This window comes from Artemia franciscana, chromosome 12 (assembly GCF_032884065.1).
Source record: "Artemia franciscana chromosome 12, ASM3288406v1, whole genome shotgun sequence".
NCBI lineage: Eukaryota > Metazoa > Arthropoda > Branchiopoda > Anostraca > Artemiidae > Artemia > Artemia franciscana.
The window spans coordinates 30,963,666-30,982,245 of NC_088874.1; the positions used below are offsets into that span (position 1 = coordinate 30,963,666).

The following is an 18,580-nucleotide window of genomic DNA, read 5'->3' on the forward strand; positions in this document are numbered from 1 at the left end:
CATTGTCCATTTCATAGAAAGCGAGTTTAGCCTTGTTTGTAGTTTTTTTGCAGTGCCTCTGTTCTCTTTAATTTGTCGTCGTGGAGGCTTTGGGTAGAGACGGTTTGAAGATCATGTGACCCGTAGCAGAAAAAGGTGAATTTTGCTGGACCTGACGCTTGCTTGACTTCACCAATAATTTTAACTGGCCGAAAGGGATAACCCTGAAACTTAGCAACCGCAGCATTTCTGATTTTCCAAGACGAAATCGTAAACTACTAATTAGTAACTCTAATTAACATGAGACAAAAACTTACACGCAAAGGGGGGCTTTTTTACGACCCTTTTTTTAGCGCCAAATATTATCCAATTAGGTTTGCAGCAGGCTAATCCAAATCAATTTCCTGCATCCGATATGACACAAACAAATTATAACACTGGTTAAACGAGTTTAGGTGTTTTCGAGTTAATGGCGGATAGCAACTGAATGCACCACGGTTATTGAATGCATCACGGTTATAAGTTGCTCATTTTCTACTCTAAAACACTTAGATTACTTCTAAAAACACTATGGATGTGAATGGTGCGGCCGTGTTTGCTCGATAGAATAATATAAATAAAATTCAAAATTGCATGAAATTAAATCCCTCCCGATGTTAGGCTCTTCCTCCCCCCTGTCCTAAGTCAAATTTCTCGATACTCCTCTGAAATTAATATTAGTTGTTCGTTTAGGACGCTGACTGCCCCTTTCTTAGGTAAAAAATCCTTAACTAACCCCTCCTCCTTGCCAGGCTTTAGGTCGGTAGACATGGTCGTCTCTCGTCAAACATGGTCCTCTCATCTCTCGTCAAATATATTATTTTTTTATTGGTTAAACGTCTAAGAATAAGCTGTCAATATTGTTTCCATATTTAACCGAATATGTCAACATGCAAATAAATACCAAAGAATAATTGCTTAATATATAATTGTAGATAACTAGAAGCTAATCTGGAACGACAACTGCAATAAAAAAAGAAACAAGAGCTAAGAGCTCATATGGCACTTGTGACGAGGCAAGAGGAGCTAAGAGCCGAGAGCTCATATGGTATGAGCTCTAACAAAATTCTAAGAATCAATAGATTGATTTAAAAGGAAAATCAGAGGCTTAATGCCGGTCAGGATTTAAAATAAGAGCTCTGAGTCACGATGTCCTTCTAAATATCAAAATTTATTAAGATTCGATAACCCACTCGTATGTTATAAATACCTAATTTTTTCTAATATTTCCTCTCCCTTTAGCCCCACAGAATGTCAAATCTGGGAAAACGACTTTATCAAGTCAATTTGTGCAGCTCCCTGACACACCTACCAATTTTCATCGTCCTGGCAGGTCCAGAAGCACCAAACTCGCCAAATCACTGAACCCTTCCCCCAACTCCCCCGAAAAGAGCAAATCCAGTACGGTTACGTCAATCACATATCAAGGACATTTGCTTATTCTATCCACCAAGCTTCATCCCGATTCCTCCACTCCAAGTGTTTTCCAAGGTTTCCCCCTCCAACTCCCCCAATGTCAAAAGATCTGGTCGGGATTTGAAACAAGAGCTCTGAAACATGAATTCCTTCTAAATATCAAATTTCATTAAGATTCGATCACCTATCCGTAAGAAACAATACCCCAATTTTCACGTTTTCCAAGAATTCCGGTTTCCCCTCCAATTCCCTCTAATGTCACAGGATCTGGTCGGAATTTAAAATTAGAGCTTTAAACAACAAAATCCTTCTAAATATCAAATTTCATTAAGATCTGCTCACCCTTTCGTAAGTTACAAATACCTCAGTTTTCCAAATTACCCCCCTCCCCCGACTTCACCAAAGAGAGCAGATCCGGTCCGGTTATGTAATTCACGTATCTTAGACAAGTTTTTATTCTTCCCATCCAGTTTCATCCTGATTTCTCCGCTTTAAGTATTTTCTAAGATTTCTGGTCTCCCCCAACTGCCCCCCCCCCAATGACGCTGGATCCAGTTGAGATTTAAAATTAGAGATCTGAGTTACTAATTCCTTCTAAATATGAAGTTTCATGAAGATCCGATCACCCGTCCGTAAGTTAAAAATACCTCATTTTTCCCAATTTTTCAGAATTACCCCCCCCTCCAAACTACCTCAAAGAGAGGACCTGTTCCGGTTATGTCAATCTAGTATCTAGGACTTGTGATTATTTTTCCCACCAAGTTTCATCCTGATCCCTCCAATCTAAGTGTTTTCCAAAATTTTAGGTTCCCCTCCCAACTCCACCCCCCCCCCACCCCCAATGTCACCAGATCCGGTTGGGACTTATAATAACAGCTCTGAGACACGATATCCTTCCAAGCATCAAATTTCATTAAGATCTGATCAACCGTTCGTAAATTAAAAATACCTCATTTTTTCTATTTTTCCGAATTAACGGGCCCCCCACTCCCCCTCCCAGATGGTCAAATCGAGAAAATGACTATTTCTAATTTAATCTTGTCTGGTCCCTGATACGCCTGGCAAATTTATCGTCCTAGCTTACCTGGAAGTGCCTAATGTAGTAAAACCGGGACCGACAGACCGACAGACCAACAGAATTTGCGAATGTTATATGTCATTGGTTAATACCATATGCCATAAAAAACTGTAGTGTATACTCTTTTGAGAGGATCCGGAAAAAAAAATTTTTTGTACTCTCTCCAATGACGAATTTTAAGTCAACTTCTGGAAACCTAGTTTATTAGAATTTCTATATACTTGAACGCAACAAAATTTAAACTCAATAAATTACGTGAACTTAATTCCCAATAAATTACTCTTAATAATTCCTGGTTAATCAATCTGTTAAAAACAGAAATTTTCTGTCCGCACGAAATATGACTCGGTTTTGAATGAATTTCGAACAAACTCCTTAGCGGAGACAAATCAGTTCATGCTAGATCTCCGATAAGAAAGGATGAATGAAATAACCTAGGACCAATTTTATTTTCATAGTTAGGAGGTAAGGACTAGCATATTTATAAAAAAAAATGTATTTTCATGTGACCTTCAAAGTAAATATTTTGCTTGATAATTGGAGGATTAAGTTAAGATTTTGGATATATTACTTAGGTGACAAAACTTGAATTATGGACGTTAGTATTTGTGTAATGATTTGTTCTGCGTATACAAAATTTTTTTTGTTTATAATTTCTTTGGAAATAGTGGTGGTAAATTTAAAAGGTTTATCCTTAAGTTCTGGAAAAATAAATACAATCGATTAGAACTAATTTTTTTCAACGAAATTACTCCACAATTCATATATCCCCAAAAATGTAAGAGTACTTTTCAAAAACAGAAAAATATGAAAAAAATGGAAAAGCATAAAAAAAATTAAACATGAAACAGAACCAATAAACAATGAAACAAAAAGTAAAACTTATAAAAAAAGAAATACATATAAATATTATTTGGAAGTGAAAAAAAAATGTTTCTTCTTTTCTTGGGATCCCACACGTTAAAATGTGTTTTGTTTTAACACTCCTTTTTTTTATGAAATCTCTTTTTAGAAAATGATTTCGTGCAGCTGATAATATTTAAAACAGTTTAAAAATTTGGTTCAAGGCAAAAAAAGAAATTTTGACTTGCGATGTTTTTGTAAGGTTGCATCCTTATTCCCTTTAAAGAAATAACACAAAAAAAAGTAAAGTGCCATATAATACTTGACTAGCAGGGATAAATTCTTATAATAATCTACTGTTAAAGAATAAGTGAAATATAATGAATACTCCTCCAATTCATTATGTGTCTAATGTAAGATTTTAAATATCTAGACTAATAGTTCTAATTAGTGGCTTTTCATTTATTTCAACACCTCCTCAACATTCCCTGAAAGTTTCAACTAAATGTCGTCAGCCGTTCCTGGGATATTGCATATAAGCCCTTCTGACAACCAATATGCACTTAATATAATTTTATTGAATATTCTTGCCCTTATCCACTCCAAAGATATTGCAGATGCAGTCTGTTTATAGCCTGAATGTACATAATGTCTTTTGATTTAGTTTAAAATCCCCCTAAGTATTCCCTGAAGGTTCACTCACTGACAAACATACCCTAAAGCTTTCAACTTAATGCCCTCTGCCGTCCCTGAGATAGTGCTGATGTGTCCCTTTGATCATCAGCATGCACAAAGTGTGTTTTGAAAGCAGTAACAAGTAAATATTGGACCAGTGGCAAACAGTCACAATTTCTCGTAGTTGGACAAAGTCACTGTTGCTGTTGCAACCAGTTGAATTTGCAACCACAGCAGTTGCAATAGCGACACTTAAACTTTCAAGCGAAAACCCTTACCTGTTCTTACGGTATTGCAGATATGCCTTTTTGATGCAGGTAGTGTCTTTTGATTTGGCTCACAATATCCCTCAATAGAAATTCACCTCAGTACCCTCATTCTTTCCTTAGGCACCTGCTGTCAAATATTCCCCTTTTCCGATGATAAATTCTGCATGTTAAAAATAGATCTTGTGGATAATTTACAATCATTACCCTAGAGCAATTGGGGCATGGTATCTGCGGGGGCAAAGCTATTAGACCTTGCAACTCTTTTTAAATAACAAAAAAATTCTATAGTTTTATTTGTGTAAAGACAAGCCTCTAAAAGAGCAAGAGAACGAAGGCTGGTTACTCTTCGTTACTTTTTCATTTAAATAAGATAAAACAAGGTCCTTTAACTGAAAGTAAGGAGCGACATTAAAACTTAAAACGAACAGAAATTACTTCGTATATGAAAGGGGCTTTTCCTTTTCAACGCCCCGCTCTTTACGCTAAAGTTTGACTCTTTCTCTTAACTCTACTTTTTAAACAGTAAACAACTTAGCGTAAAGAGCGGGGCGTTGAGGAGGAAAAGCTTAGTTATTTGACATTCTAACTATTTTGAACTAGGGCTATTCCAAAATTTTGATCAGATGTCTTTGGGAATATTGCAGCTAAAAAGGGCATGAGAAAGGAGGCTGATTGTGCCAAAGCCATTTTTCAACCTCCCCATCATGCCCTGAAAGCTTAAAATTAATACCTTCATTCGTTCTCAAGACATTGCAAATATGCCTTTTTTTAAAAGTAGATGCACATAGCATCTTTTGGCTTATTTAAACATGCCTCTCGACATTCCCTGAAGTTTATCCTAAAAACAAATAACCGTTTCAAACAATATCAGAATCAAACATTCCCCTTTTCCTAACGACAAGTCCTGCAATTAAAGAAGGGTGAATTGCAGCAAATACAATCCTTACCTTGGGGCTTTTGGGAGCATTGCATCCCTGGACCCAAAGTTACAATAACTTTTGCCAATTTTGAATAAAATCAGTTGTTAAGAACTTTGCTCATTTTTGAGGGAAGGGGGGCTTTTAAAAAGGGGTATGCGGACTTACAGTCCTCCAAGAGCTTTTCAACTTCCCCCTCAACGTACCCAGTATGTTTCAAATAAATACCCCTTGCCGGTTCCTGAAATATTGCTGATATGTCCCTTTGACAACCACCATACACGAAGTATGTTTTGACTATGTTCGACATTTTCGCCAGGGCTTTGGAGGGCCAGGCCGTTACAGGTGTAATAATTTCACCTTTAGACTGTTTTGAGCAAGACGGCTGTATCAAAGTTTGTATCCAATGTTTTTAGAGAAAAGGCAGCTAAAAGGGCATGGGAGGGGGACTGGCAGTCCTCTAACCACTTTAAAAAATCTCCCTCACCATGTCCTGAAAGCTTCAACTTGATACCCTTTGCCGCTCTTAAGTTGTTGCAGATATGGTCTTTGATAAATTGGATGGGCATAGTGCCTTTTTATTTATTTTAAAATATCCCTCGACATTTTCTAAAGTTTCGCCGTAATAGCCATGGCTTTTTCGGACATACCTAGTATCAAAGATTTCCCTTTTCTTAATAATAAACCCTGCGTGTAAACAATTTATAAATTCCATAATTTTTTTTTTTGGGGGGGGGCGAGATGGATTGGGAATTCGGTAGAGCTTCCAAAAAAACTGGTAAGAGTGGAGACACTGCTCGTCGCAGCATACAGCTTGTTGAGGCTAAGAAATCAAAGAGGGGTGTCAATCTATTGGTAATATTCACCCCCACGAGTAATGAACTTTAATGATAAGGCTTAGTAAGGAATAAAAGTGGAATATTTGTTATGTCTCCCTCCCAAAAGAAGATGACAGCGTTCCCAGTAATCCTGTAGCTAAGAATAGAGTAGGTTACCTAACTAGACAGAAGGAGTTTCGGAGAAAAAGGGGGATTTTTTGGAGAAAGAAAAAATATTGCATAGCTCTTGCCCCTTGACTATCCTAATATGGACCCCTCTTGCCCCCCCTCTCACAATAAAAATGTTGGAGATACGCCCCTGCTAGGCAGAATCTGGATAAGCAATCTCCTTGTCTAGTTAGTGTTTCGATATTATTTGGGTTTGTAATCTAAGACTAAATTAGTTCCAGCAATAGATGTGTAATTTTATCTTGGTCTGAATTCTCCGTCTGTTTCATCGCTAGAAAATAAATAATATAAAAAAAATGATTTTCCAGCACTTTGAACCAAGGCAGCTACCAGTATTGGGAAGTTTCTCTTTCAATTAGCTTAATTAGTAGCATGGAGGGCTGTAACTTAACATTTAGAGTGCGGTTAAACCAAAATTATTATAGACATTAGAGAAGAAGAAAGAGATCGTAGTGAAAGGATTTTTACTTGCAAAGAAAAAGATTACAAAGGTAAGATAAGGATTGTCTTTGTACTTTAGAATGGAAGTAAATTGACAGACATTAACAATGTTTGTGCTGTGATAACACATACCAGGGCAAAATGTTAAGTATTAGCCTCCATGCTTTAGCCCAACATGCAGAAATTCATATATAACATACGATCATCGTAAAATCCTTTTCGCACTCAAATATGTGTTCAATGCAAGGATTCTGCTGTTTCTTCATTAGGAAAACTAACATTTGTAAGACCTAGGGGGTACATGGCTCTTTCTTAGGAATAATCAGTACGTTACCTCTGATGGGACTTGTTCATTTGGTTCATGAACCTGCAAAGCAGAATAAATAGAGCTGTTTGATAATGTCTCGTAATAAGTCTTGTGCCATTGTGAACTCATATCTCGTGAACAAGCTCTGCTTCTTGGGTGAAATATTTTCACGATAGATTTAAATAAACTATTTTACAGCTTAAATAGAAACAGCATTGTCATTTTTTTGGGAATCGCCACGCCTTTCACTCATTATCCCATAAAGATGAGTTTCTCTTTTTTAGACACAATATTTGTTCCCAAGTGGCTAGATAATAGCTTATGCCTTCCAGAGGAAATATATTCACCAGCTTTTAGAGCATGCTAGTTTTTAATTGATTTCCAAAGAATAAAAGCAACATAACTTTGTCACTTTTTGGCCGTCAGAGTGGAGCCTGGAGCTACTAAACGATATATGGAATGAAAAAAGGAAGTGAAATCAAATTCACCTCTGATAATATTTTAGCAATGATGAAGTAAGGATTCTTTAAAAACGACGGTTTTTTCCGTACGGCGAGCTCGATCTCCGTTTAAAAAAGAAAAAAAATCTCAGGTTGTTTTCATAATTTGTTTCTGCAGATTTAGTTTTTGAACGGCGTTCAAATATCTATTTCATGCCTAAAATATCGGAATTTCAGTTTTTAATATCATAATTTTTTCACGAGAGGAATTGTTTTGTTTTTTTTTTTGAATCGATGACGCCGACAAAATATTTAGTTTCCCATCTTATGCAAAGAAAAGAAGATGAAACTAAGTAGTTACAAAATACTATAATAGTAAGTTTTTAATATTCATTATTTTCCCATTTCTTAACGTGAGATGTGACCCTTTCAAGCCAAGCAGCTGGCCAGTCATTGCAATGGTCAGTATGAATTTAAAAGGCTCAATTCAGACTCACAAGTCTTGTTCTAGTTCGTGTTACTTATCCCCTTTTCATATTTTTTTTTAATGCTTTATCGTAGCTACAGACCTCATTATCTTATCACGGCAGCTTTACTGGCCCCTTACTTTTTCATATAGCATCCCTAACGTTGCCATCAGGAAAAAAAAATCATAAGGATTAAAGCTCGCCGTGATTATGGAAATCGTCTCATCATGATAAGACAATTTTGGCTTAATTGTTTTCTTATGAGTCATTGTGATCATGAGTCATCCAGACTCCTTTAAGGTTGACACTCATGTACTCACAGGTAACCGCGTTGCATTACTTACAAAATCAGATCTTTGTATCCCCCTTTAAACTAAAACACGGACAAATAATTTGGTATTGCAAAGGAGGAGATCAAAATGGTTTAAGAGTGACGCTTGGTGCTCAGTTACAGAGAGTTTTCCTAATTGAATGCCCTGACAAAGCTGCAGAAAAATAGCAGCAGGTCATAGTCGACTCTATCACCAGCTAATTTCTATTTGAATGGAGCAAGGTGTCCGGCTAGGAGAATCCTTGGCTAAACATAAATTGCAAAAAGGCTATCGAAGCAAAGCAAAAGGCACACAAGCAGTGACTTCTCTCATCGATCCAAAAGAAAAGATTTAGCTTTATCAAAGTAATTTGGCACAATTCAGCAATCCCAGGTTAAGTACGGAAAATTTGCTGCCAGGCTTTAACATCCTTCTGAAAAGTGCTGTTGTAGGTTCGTCAAATAGGCTCTATTATTGTCTAAGTTACATTTAATTTGTTACTTAGAAAATAATGACAGGGGAGGTCTTGCGTGATCCATTAGTGAAAACCATTGCTCTTGCTAAGACGTTCGGCAAATTTCAGGGTCTGGACGTGGACAAAGTATATGCTACCGCTTTTTCTAATTGAACCAATTCCATCCTTAATACCCAGTACATCTCTCAGGCCCTGTTTCCTTTGATGTGGCCAAATATAAGGGCAATAGCAGCGTACCAAATGTCGCCTTGAAGTACTATAGAGCCAAATTAGCTAGACTGCTGCTATCGATTTTTCGCTTCTGTTGTCACCCTCGAACCTGCTTGTACACACCAAAATCTGCCCATGTCATTCATATACCAAACCCAGATAACGATCCAATGACTACGGGCTCTAATAGGCTTGTTCTAAACCTCTCCTGCGTTGGGAGAGTCTACAAATGCATTTGTAATATTAATGCTTATTAGAACTTGGATTTAAATTCACATCTAGGTGACGACCAATATCGATTCCGCCAGAATTGTTGAACGCTTGAATTCCTAATGGGCAGTTACCGGGAGTGGATCAAACGTCTAGGAAAAAGATATGACATTAGTCTATTATCGTTAAAAATAGCTAACTATTTCAACAAAGTATGACATCGAGGCACAATTAGGATACTTTGTGTGTATTGTGTCCTCAGACATCTGTTAGTAATTGCCAGTTTTCTTAATGTCAGTTCACTGCGGGTATTTTCGATCATATAACTTCTCACGAACATCCATTAATTTATCGCAGGGTACAATTTTGGGATTTCAGACTATCCTTACATTCATAAACGACATGGGAGAACGATCTGCCCTATGCATCACTTTGCTGATGACACGACGAAACATTTTGCTGGCCTATGACCCGGAGACCCAATTAAAGCCTATCTCTCCCTACAGATGGAACTTTCGAAAGTAGAATGGAAGTTGTTATTCCGTTTTTAAAAGTGGAATAGCGGCGCGATGCGTGGCTGGAAAGTTCCAATGCATCAAAAGCAAAGAAGCTGCTAACCTTCCAAGCAAATTTGCCTAGGACACCCTTCCACATCATCTTCAAGAATAAAGCTACAAAAAAAGCTGACGGGTTTTTTCTCCTGTAAATCGACTCCTCCAGAGATCCATGTTGGAACACTTATTATGTTCGTGTTTGAGTCTCCTGTGCAAGAAGATTCGGGATCATCTTTCATGCATAAAATCCCTATCACCAAGCTTGGTCATCTCCCTTTTCATGTCGAAAAATTGAGCAAAGAAAAAACGGGTTTAATTTCGACAAAGCAGTGTACCTACTGCACGCTGGCGCTCCGATAACAAAGCTAATACCAAATTAGAACATCTAGATAGGATTAGTAGGGTAAGTACATTCGTTACCTAGGACTCTCTTCGGTCTCTTGGTGGAAAGCTTGATAAAGCTTAGATGGTTGTTTGTTCCTTCAAGGTCATAAATTTACCTCCTTCTTTAAAGCTTTTTTCGATTTCTGCAACAGCCCCCTTGTCAAACTAAAGATTTGGAACAGTCATCCTGGGGAAATTTTCTCTAAGATTTAATCTGTCCCCACCTCCAAAGAAAATTCAGCACACACCTACAATTTTGCAATGTTATGAGCTAAATGAGTAACCTCATATCAGATGCTATAAAGTACCTGGCACTGTGAATTTAAAATTAGAAAAAAAGAACGCTTGAGCATAAATGCAGCAATAAACTAAAACATCTTTTTAGCACAAAAGATAAAATAAATTTGAAATTACTTCGCATATAGGACAAGCTCACGTCAACTTCAATCTCCACGGTACTTGCTACGGAAATAGTCTCATTTCAGGCAACTGCTGTATCGTTAATAGTTGACCAAATGGGAAGCCATTTCAATTAACCATGTAATTAATCCGAATGATGGATTTTCGGTAAATAACCCATGATAAGCAAACAGATCATTAAAGGACTTTTCGTACCACAATCTAGTATATCGTCACGTATATATTTTTTTTCCTATTTTACTAGAATAGACAAGCATATGTAAGAAATACCGTAGCGGACTCAGGTTAAAGATATGTGCTTAGACAGAAGCAAGATTTTAATAGAATCAAACAGCAAACATAATCCTTATTGCAGAGCCAGTGATTAGGAATAAAACGGACATAGGAGAGTTCTTTTTTAAATGTGGACAGTAATAAAATTAATTTCAAAATCCTTTTCAAAAGGAATATTTTTGGAAGAGAAACTGTCTCATTCCGGTCAATAGCCCGGGTATTTGAGCATTTAATATAGCCTACCCATTGAAGTTTATATTACCACCAATCACGTTTGATAAATACAAAACTATTTTGTTGTCATCAATATCAAAGAAAAGTGGTTTGTTCATGTGATATCACAATCTTGGTAGCAGACAGGAAAATTTTCCCAAGTGAACATTTCGGGACCCTTATACGAACCAGCCTATGCAGGGGGTGGAATCTCCCATCTTCTGTCACGAGAGCATTTAGCAGAAGGGGCTGTGGAATCTTAATGAAGGCTGGTGGGAGGTAAGATCTGATGCCCTTTTAATGCCTTTTGAGGATGTGGAATCAATCAAGACTTCACTAAATTGGACTAAATACTAACCAAACAAAAAGGATATCTTGTTTCCAAAATAAAAGAGTATATATAAGATTTTCATAATTTTTAAGGCGATCGACAACAAGGGCTAAGCTTTTCAGTTAAACAATTATTTCTTCTAAGGTTTAAATAATGGAAGCTTCTATAAACCATAAGATTATTATAATCCTTATTATCATTACCAAGACCGGGCACATTTGACACTTTTTAAAAAATAATTTAGAAAGTGACATTGATTATCCTTGTTGGTGTTTTTCCACTGGAGAAGTCTTTTTCCGTGCCTCCATTGCTAGGGAGGTATACTTACTTTATGAGAGCAAACAAAGATATGTTATGAAGATCATAATATGTTCCGCACCTTCTAATCACGCAAAGGAGCAAAGAAAATCTGTAGAAACAGAATAAGGTGAAAATGATCTAAACAGAGCATGGTATCCAGAAATCATTAATTTCAGTCAAGAATTGCCTAATAAATCAAAATTTTTAGCAAAACGAATGCATATAATAGTCTGCTGGCTGTCATCAAATCCATCTATCGAAGGAGGAACATACTCAAATATTAGGCTCAGCCTCATAAAAGATAATTCTTAGCACCATCGACTGCACGGTATTAATCTTTTCTGAAAATCCCCTTAACCTGTTACCATGGTGTCATCCACCGCTCCGCACTTATTATGATTTTTACAGTAACAATCGCAACTCTCGTGGCACCTTTTCAAGGCAACTATTTTTGTATAATGTAGATGAAACTTATTAGCATTCTCTCCTACGGCTGCTTCTCTCGGAAGTTCCTACTTTCTAGCTGTTATAGATAGACTTTTGGTAAGCTTGTGGCAACTCTTGCAGTCAAATTGCTTGATCATAAATTGCAATTCTGTTCACCTCAATTCTGGCAAGGATTTATTTTCAAAATTCGCTTACGATGAAATATGAACCCTAAGAGATTCAAAAAGACTCGCGAGTAAAGGGAGCAATAGAGCATAGTAAAGAGAGAAAAAATCATCTGTTCAATAAGATTGTCTGGCAACAGTTCTGCAATTTCATAAACTTTGAAAACAGTTTGTGAAAGAAAATGGCAAGTAAAAGTAATCCCTGCTAATAGTAGTCAAAACTTTAAAAAAATTTTTTTTTACCAATATCATCAAAAGAACCGGCTTTTCGTATCAACTCTAAATATGTAATGGTAACTAATTTAAAGTTGGCCATACAAAGTGTTTAGTTAGAAAAACTTATTTAATTTAAAAAAAGGATGAAGCATACCAAATAAAGGAGCCATTTTATTGACAATTTTAGCTGCAAATTTAGCTTAATTGATCTGAAATTTTTAAGTGCATGCCTAAAAAATACAGAATTTTCCATATTTTCAAAATGGGTTTTTCCATGGGCAACTGTTTAAAACTAGTGACCATAGAACGTCATGAGAGGTCTCCTTTGAAGAAAAACTGAGAGTTCTAGTGTTTTTTCTAATTAAGAAAAAAATGACTGCAGCGCAGCAGGAGTGATGTTTACTGCCATTTTGTGGCGCAAGACCACAATTTGGTCTGAAGAGGTTTAAAACAATGTAAGCTAGATATACTGAAATAGCGTATTAATTTCGAACCATCAGAAAACTATCTAAGTGACTTCCCAGCTTCAGAAATGCCACAGAGCTGTACATTCTCCTCTAAAGATATCGTATAAACAGTCCACACGAAATGAACTGTTATTACCGAGAATTATTTATAAACTTCACTTGGCCTTGACTTTTTTTTCTTGTGACTTTTCTTTAACTTAATAAACAAAATTATGAACCATTATAAACATAAATCACCACGCTGGGGAAAAAAACTAACTTTTGCTAAAGCGTAAAAAAATTAATTTTTGCTAAGGTGTAGCGATTACCTACATAAAGATTCCTGGAAACATTCTAAACTAATAAATCAACTTAAAAATAACATTTTCCCTTACAATCCACTGGGCAACAACTGACATCGAAATACAACTCCAGCCACCCCGCCCCTTGCACCCACTACACTCCAAGCCCTAAAACCCACTCTCATCCTCCCCAAAAAAGGAAATTAATTAACTAATTACCAAAGAAATACTCATTTCGTTTACTTTAAAACTATTGATTCATTTCAAACTTTCATGTATTTGAAAATGTGTTTAGTTGCGGAACATTTATTAAGAGACAGGGTCAGTGGGTGAGTATTTCTGTATATTTAAGAGGGGGTTCGAAAATTGTGTGTGTGTGTGTGTGTGTGTGTGTGTGTGTGTATTTATATGTAACTTTTTTTTTTTTGGTTGAAGCACATTTATGATGTACCGACTTGTTGGACGACTTTTTGAAAGAAAAATTGGTTTTAAGATTATTATCTATTCCTGGACAAGATATGACTGCGAGCAAAGCTAAGCCAAATTGCTCTGGCTAGAACAGTTTATGGGAAGTCCAGAGATTGAGTATAAACCATTAAACCACTCAAAACATGATAGATCTGAGTAAATATACATCCCCGGGAGATAGGAATTTAGCCCTTTATAGATATTCAACCACCATATGTCAATGACAGCCATCATTTGATTATTGGTTCAGTTTTTTCAGGTACTTTCTTCTCTAAAATTCTAAATAAGAAGTTTGGGACTTGCTTTGTACATCTTGATTTAACAGTAAATGGTTACTAAAATAAGACCAATACTTTAAAATATAACACACTCCTTCCGCCTAGACATATCATCATACCTTAATTCGTGTTAAAAATTATCTGTGATCTCTTATTGTGCACCAAACTGAAAACCATAGGTCGTGGTAGAAGGAAGAAACTTTGCCCCTTCTTCATCCCTGGGAAGCAGGAAAATATTTAAAGCAATCTTTGGTGCCAAAACCGGTAAATACTTGTCCTCCCTTGCCTAATTAATATAAAATTGTAGTCGCATTAGAATAATTTATAATGAAGATATTAATATCTTATTTTAATGAAGATATTACTACCTATTATTGCATTGAACGTGATTTGTTTCATACAAATCACATAAATTCATTGTAATACAATCGTTGCCAACATAAAGCTACATTTTGCTATTCCAAAATGCTTGTCTAAATGCTCGAAAACAAAATTCAATTTTTTGTTACTGTTTTAACGATTATTAATGATTTATTACTATTTTATTAGGCAGTCTATAGACGGGAATTCCGTGTTCAAAACTTCAGTAATTAGCAATTAATAAAAAATATAAGATCTATCCTACAAGTAGTTCTACCGTTCAAGAAATTCCAGTAAACTATAAGATAAGGATATTAGTTTATTCTTAAATTCGTGGTGCCAGGTATATTTAAGTATCTGATTTAGCACTAGTATTTTATTGAAGTTTTTAGAATCTTTTTAGAAGTTTTTTAGAAAATATTGAATCGTCTATAAGATTTTTGTTATAGATGGTTATTAACCTTCTAACTTTTATACTTTTTTGGTTAATTATCGTCTAACAATCTTGTGATATCTGATATTGGAGATTTCTGTCTAACCTTCCAAACAAACTCCGGAACAGAATATTGTCTAAGCCCTTGCTTCTTATATCCTTTTTTGTCCTCGGCACCCTTTTCTTGACGGATCAAATGAATAATAGCAAACAGTACTAATGACATGGAGGAAGGAGATCTTGAGAAATATTGGACGCTAATGTCTTTAGTTTTATTTTGCTCAGTCTTTCATTGATATTTATTACAACTAATTAAAAAAACTTTTTCCACAAATAAGTTTTTCAAAGAAAAGTAAATAGCTCCATTAATCTAAAAAATCAGCAAAAACAAATCAAATAATCTACTAAGCGTAAAATTACCATAAGTCAACATCGATAAATAAATGAAACCTAAAACGGAACAGAATTACAATTAATAACCAAGTCAAACTCAAAACGAGCAGAAATTGATAATTGCAGGGTTCAAAACCCCTATGCCTTCCTAAGTCCAGAACATAATTTGGACTTTACCTAAAAAAATGCAAATGGATGTGTATTTTCAGTTTAATATACTTATGCTGATATTTATTCCTTAAAATGTCAATAATATTTGATTTATTAAAGTTATAAAAGTGAAAGCATTTAAAATCTATTTTTTCAGTAAAGTGTAAATTATGTTTTGGCCTTGGGAAGGCATAGGGTTTTTGAGCCCTACTAATGCTAATTTCTGCTCGTTTTGAGTTTGACTCGGCTGTTTAATTTAATTTATGCTCATTTTGGGTTTTATTTATTTATCGATGCTGATTTGTGGTAGTTTTACGCTTGGTAGCTTAATTGATTTGATTTTTGTTCATTTCTGGTATATAAAAGCTCTTTAATTTTCTTTGAAAAACATATTTTGTGGAAAAAGCTTTTTAATTAAATTTCGTTCGTTTTATATTGACATAGTCTTTTCAAAGAATATACAATAGTCTAATATTTCCGGTTTTCTTTAAGAATTTATAGTTTGGTATGCTATTCGTATTCTGAAAAAAAACAAAACATTTTCTACTATTGCTAAAAATCTGGACAAAAATTGTAGAATTTAATTTGGTTTTATACCTTTTCTAGTTGACATGAAAAATAAAACTTGATACCATTCGCAGAAAAAAAATTTCTATGCTCTTTAACGGCTTGGATACACTTACATTCTTTGATTCAGTTAAATTTTAAGAGTAGAAGTAGTAATAAAGGTGACCACAAAAGTTTGAACATTATGCCCTCAGTCGTTCGTTGGATACTGCCGTGATGTCTTATTGGCAATCAGCATACATAGTTCATTTTTATTTAATCTTAAGGCAACATTTAGTTTTTAAGTATAATGAGCAAATTGTGTAACTGTGGGGGTTGACCTACGTAATAGCCCTAGAGATTGAGTTACAAGACCGTTCAGCCATGCTGAACAAAATGGTTATCTTAAATTTTGATTGGAAGTGTTTGGAAAATTATGAGCTAAAGAGGAGGGTTGATTGCCCTCCAATCACTTTTAACTCTTAAAAAGAGTACTAGAACTTCGAATTTCGATTCAAATTAGCTCCTTTAAAACACCAATGATATTACTTGCTATGACAGAGCAGCACTGCCTATGAAATTGCTTATATGCTCTTTCAATGCTTACGTGCGTAAAAGTTATTCATTTAATAGATTTCCATTTAATAAAAATTTATACTTAATGCTTCAACTTAATGTCATTAGTATCATAAGTTAAAGTGACCGTAGTAGTAGTATCAAAGGTAGTCACATAGTGTCAACTGGCTAGTTCCAAACGTGTCACAATTTACCCTGAAAGGTATAATTTAATAATGGTAGCTGTTATTATGATATTGCTTTGTCACCCTATTAGCAATCTACATGGTCATAGTTCGTTTTGCCTTAGTTCAGCATACGCCTATACATCCTTGAAAGCTTTATCTTACTACCCTTAGCTTGTGTAGTAGTAATAGTTTTAGTAGCATTAGTAGAAGTATGCAAATAGCACCTTTTTTCAACATCCCCTTCAACACACGATGAAATTTTTAATTTAATGATCCCATCAACCATTACAGAAGCATTTCTGATTCAAGCGTTAATTTTGGTTAGTCCAACATCCCCCAAAACAAGCATTGTCAGAATTCACTTCACACACGAAACTCTTGCTAAGATTTTGCTGATATGCCCTTTTGACAACCTGCACACGGATGGCAGGTTGTCTCTTGTACAACAGAAACTTTCAGAAATATTATCTGAAAATGTCGTCTTCATACCTTTAGGTATAGTTGTAAAAGTAGTCACAGCAGTAGTATGACTACCGAACTTAAAACCGTTAGCCATTGCTATGACATTTTTGATTTCTGCCTTTGATTAGCTGCATATTCATATACTTATTGAAAATTTTCATCTTAATGCTCTTAACGTTACAAGAAGTCGTGATAGAAGTATTAGTTGGGAAGTAATAGTAGCTGTAGAACTAATAAATGTTGCTGTAGCAATAACATTAGTAGTAGTGTATACTTAATCCCTTTTGGTGATTTTATCTTCCCCTTTAAATGTTCTCTGAAAGTTCAACTTGATACACAAATCAATGCATAAGATACGCTATTTTGATAATCTAAATGCAGATAGTGTCTTTTGTTTGTTTGAATTTGCCATCAATATTCTCTCAAATTTTACCTTCATAGACTTAAAAGAATAGCCTTAAAAGTCCTATTATTATAATAGTTTCGATGGCAGTAAAAGTAGTTGCAGTGTTAGTGTTATATTAGTAGTAGTAGTAGTAGCAGTAGTAGATGCAGTATTAATTGTAATTAAATAAAAAAACAAGTTTTTGAAATGAAAGTAAGGAGCGACATTAAAACTGAAAACGAACAGAAATTACTCCGTATATGAAAGGGGCTTTTCCTTCTGAGCGCCCCGCTCTTTACGCTAAAGTTGGACTCTTTCTCTTAACTCTACGTTTCCAAACAGTAAAAAACTTAAGCGTAAAGAGCGGGGCGTTGAGAAGGAAAAGCCCCTTTCATATACGGAGTAATTTCTGTTCGTTTTAAGTTTTAATGTCGCTCCTTACTTTCATTTAAAAAACTTGTTTTTTTATTTAATTTCTGAACGTTTTTGAATCAATGCATGTTTTGATTTTGGCTCTCCGCAGAGAAATAATTAAAACGAAATTTGTATATTAATTTTTTTTTACTAAATGGCTTTCTCATAATTTTGATCGAATGATTTTGAGAAAAAAAGAGCGGGGGAGGAAGCCTAGTTACCCTCCGATTTTTAGTTAATTAAAAAGGCAACTAGAACTTTTAATTTTTTACGAATCTTTTTATAAGTAAAAGATATACTTAACTTATAAATTAGCTTACGTAAAAAACTTTTGTATTCTCATGTTTTTATTAAATATATGAGGGGGTTCGCCCCCTCGTCAGTACCTCGCTCTTTACACTAAAGCTTAAATTTTGTCCCAATTCATTGAGAATGACCCCTGAATCACAAAAGCCGCAGAATAAATAGTTGAAATTACTAAAAATACTTTAGCGTAAAGAGCGACGTATTAGGAGGAGGTGAGCCCCTCATATGGGAAATAATTTCTGTTCGTTTTAAGTTTTAATGCTGCTGCTTACTTCCAGCTGAAAAAAAACTTTTTCATATTTATTTTTTTATTGTTTTTTCTAAATGCTAGTAAATCCTGCGCTCCCTTTATGGAAATTTTCTTCCCCCATGAAAAATTCCTCGACGGAAAGTTCTCCCAGCATATCCCCCTCTTCTCAACCCCTGCCTCCAACCAAAAATCCTCCTGAAAACGCCTGTACACTTCCCAATAACCATTACTATATGTAAGCACTGGTCAAAGTTTTGA

At 35.3% G+C, this 18,580-nt stretch overlaps 1 protein-coding gene across 3 annotated transcripts in view; it reads left to right on the forward strand.

Moving 5' to 3' along the window:
• The first annotated feature begins 2,872 nt into the window (after positions 1 to 2,872).
• The window catches only part of LOC136033983 (orexin receptor type 2-like), a 232,175-nt gene continuing 216,467 nt past the window's right edge, over positions 2,873 to 18,580 (forward strand). For 2 of the 3 annotated variants that reach the window (XM_065715015.1, XM_065715012.1), the window contains exon 1: positions 2,873 to 2,977. The gene's annotated coding sequence lies outside the window, so the exon portion shown is untranslated. The remainder of the gene's footprint in view (positions 2,978 to 18,580) is intronic. The other variant, XM_065715013.1, reaches the window with a different exon arrangement.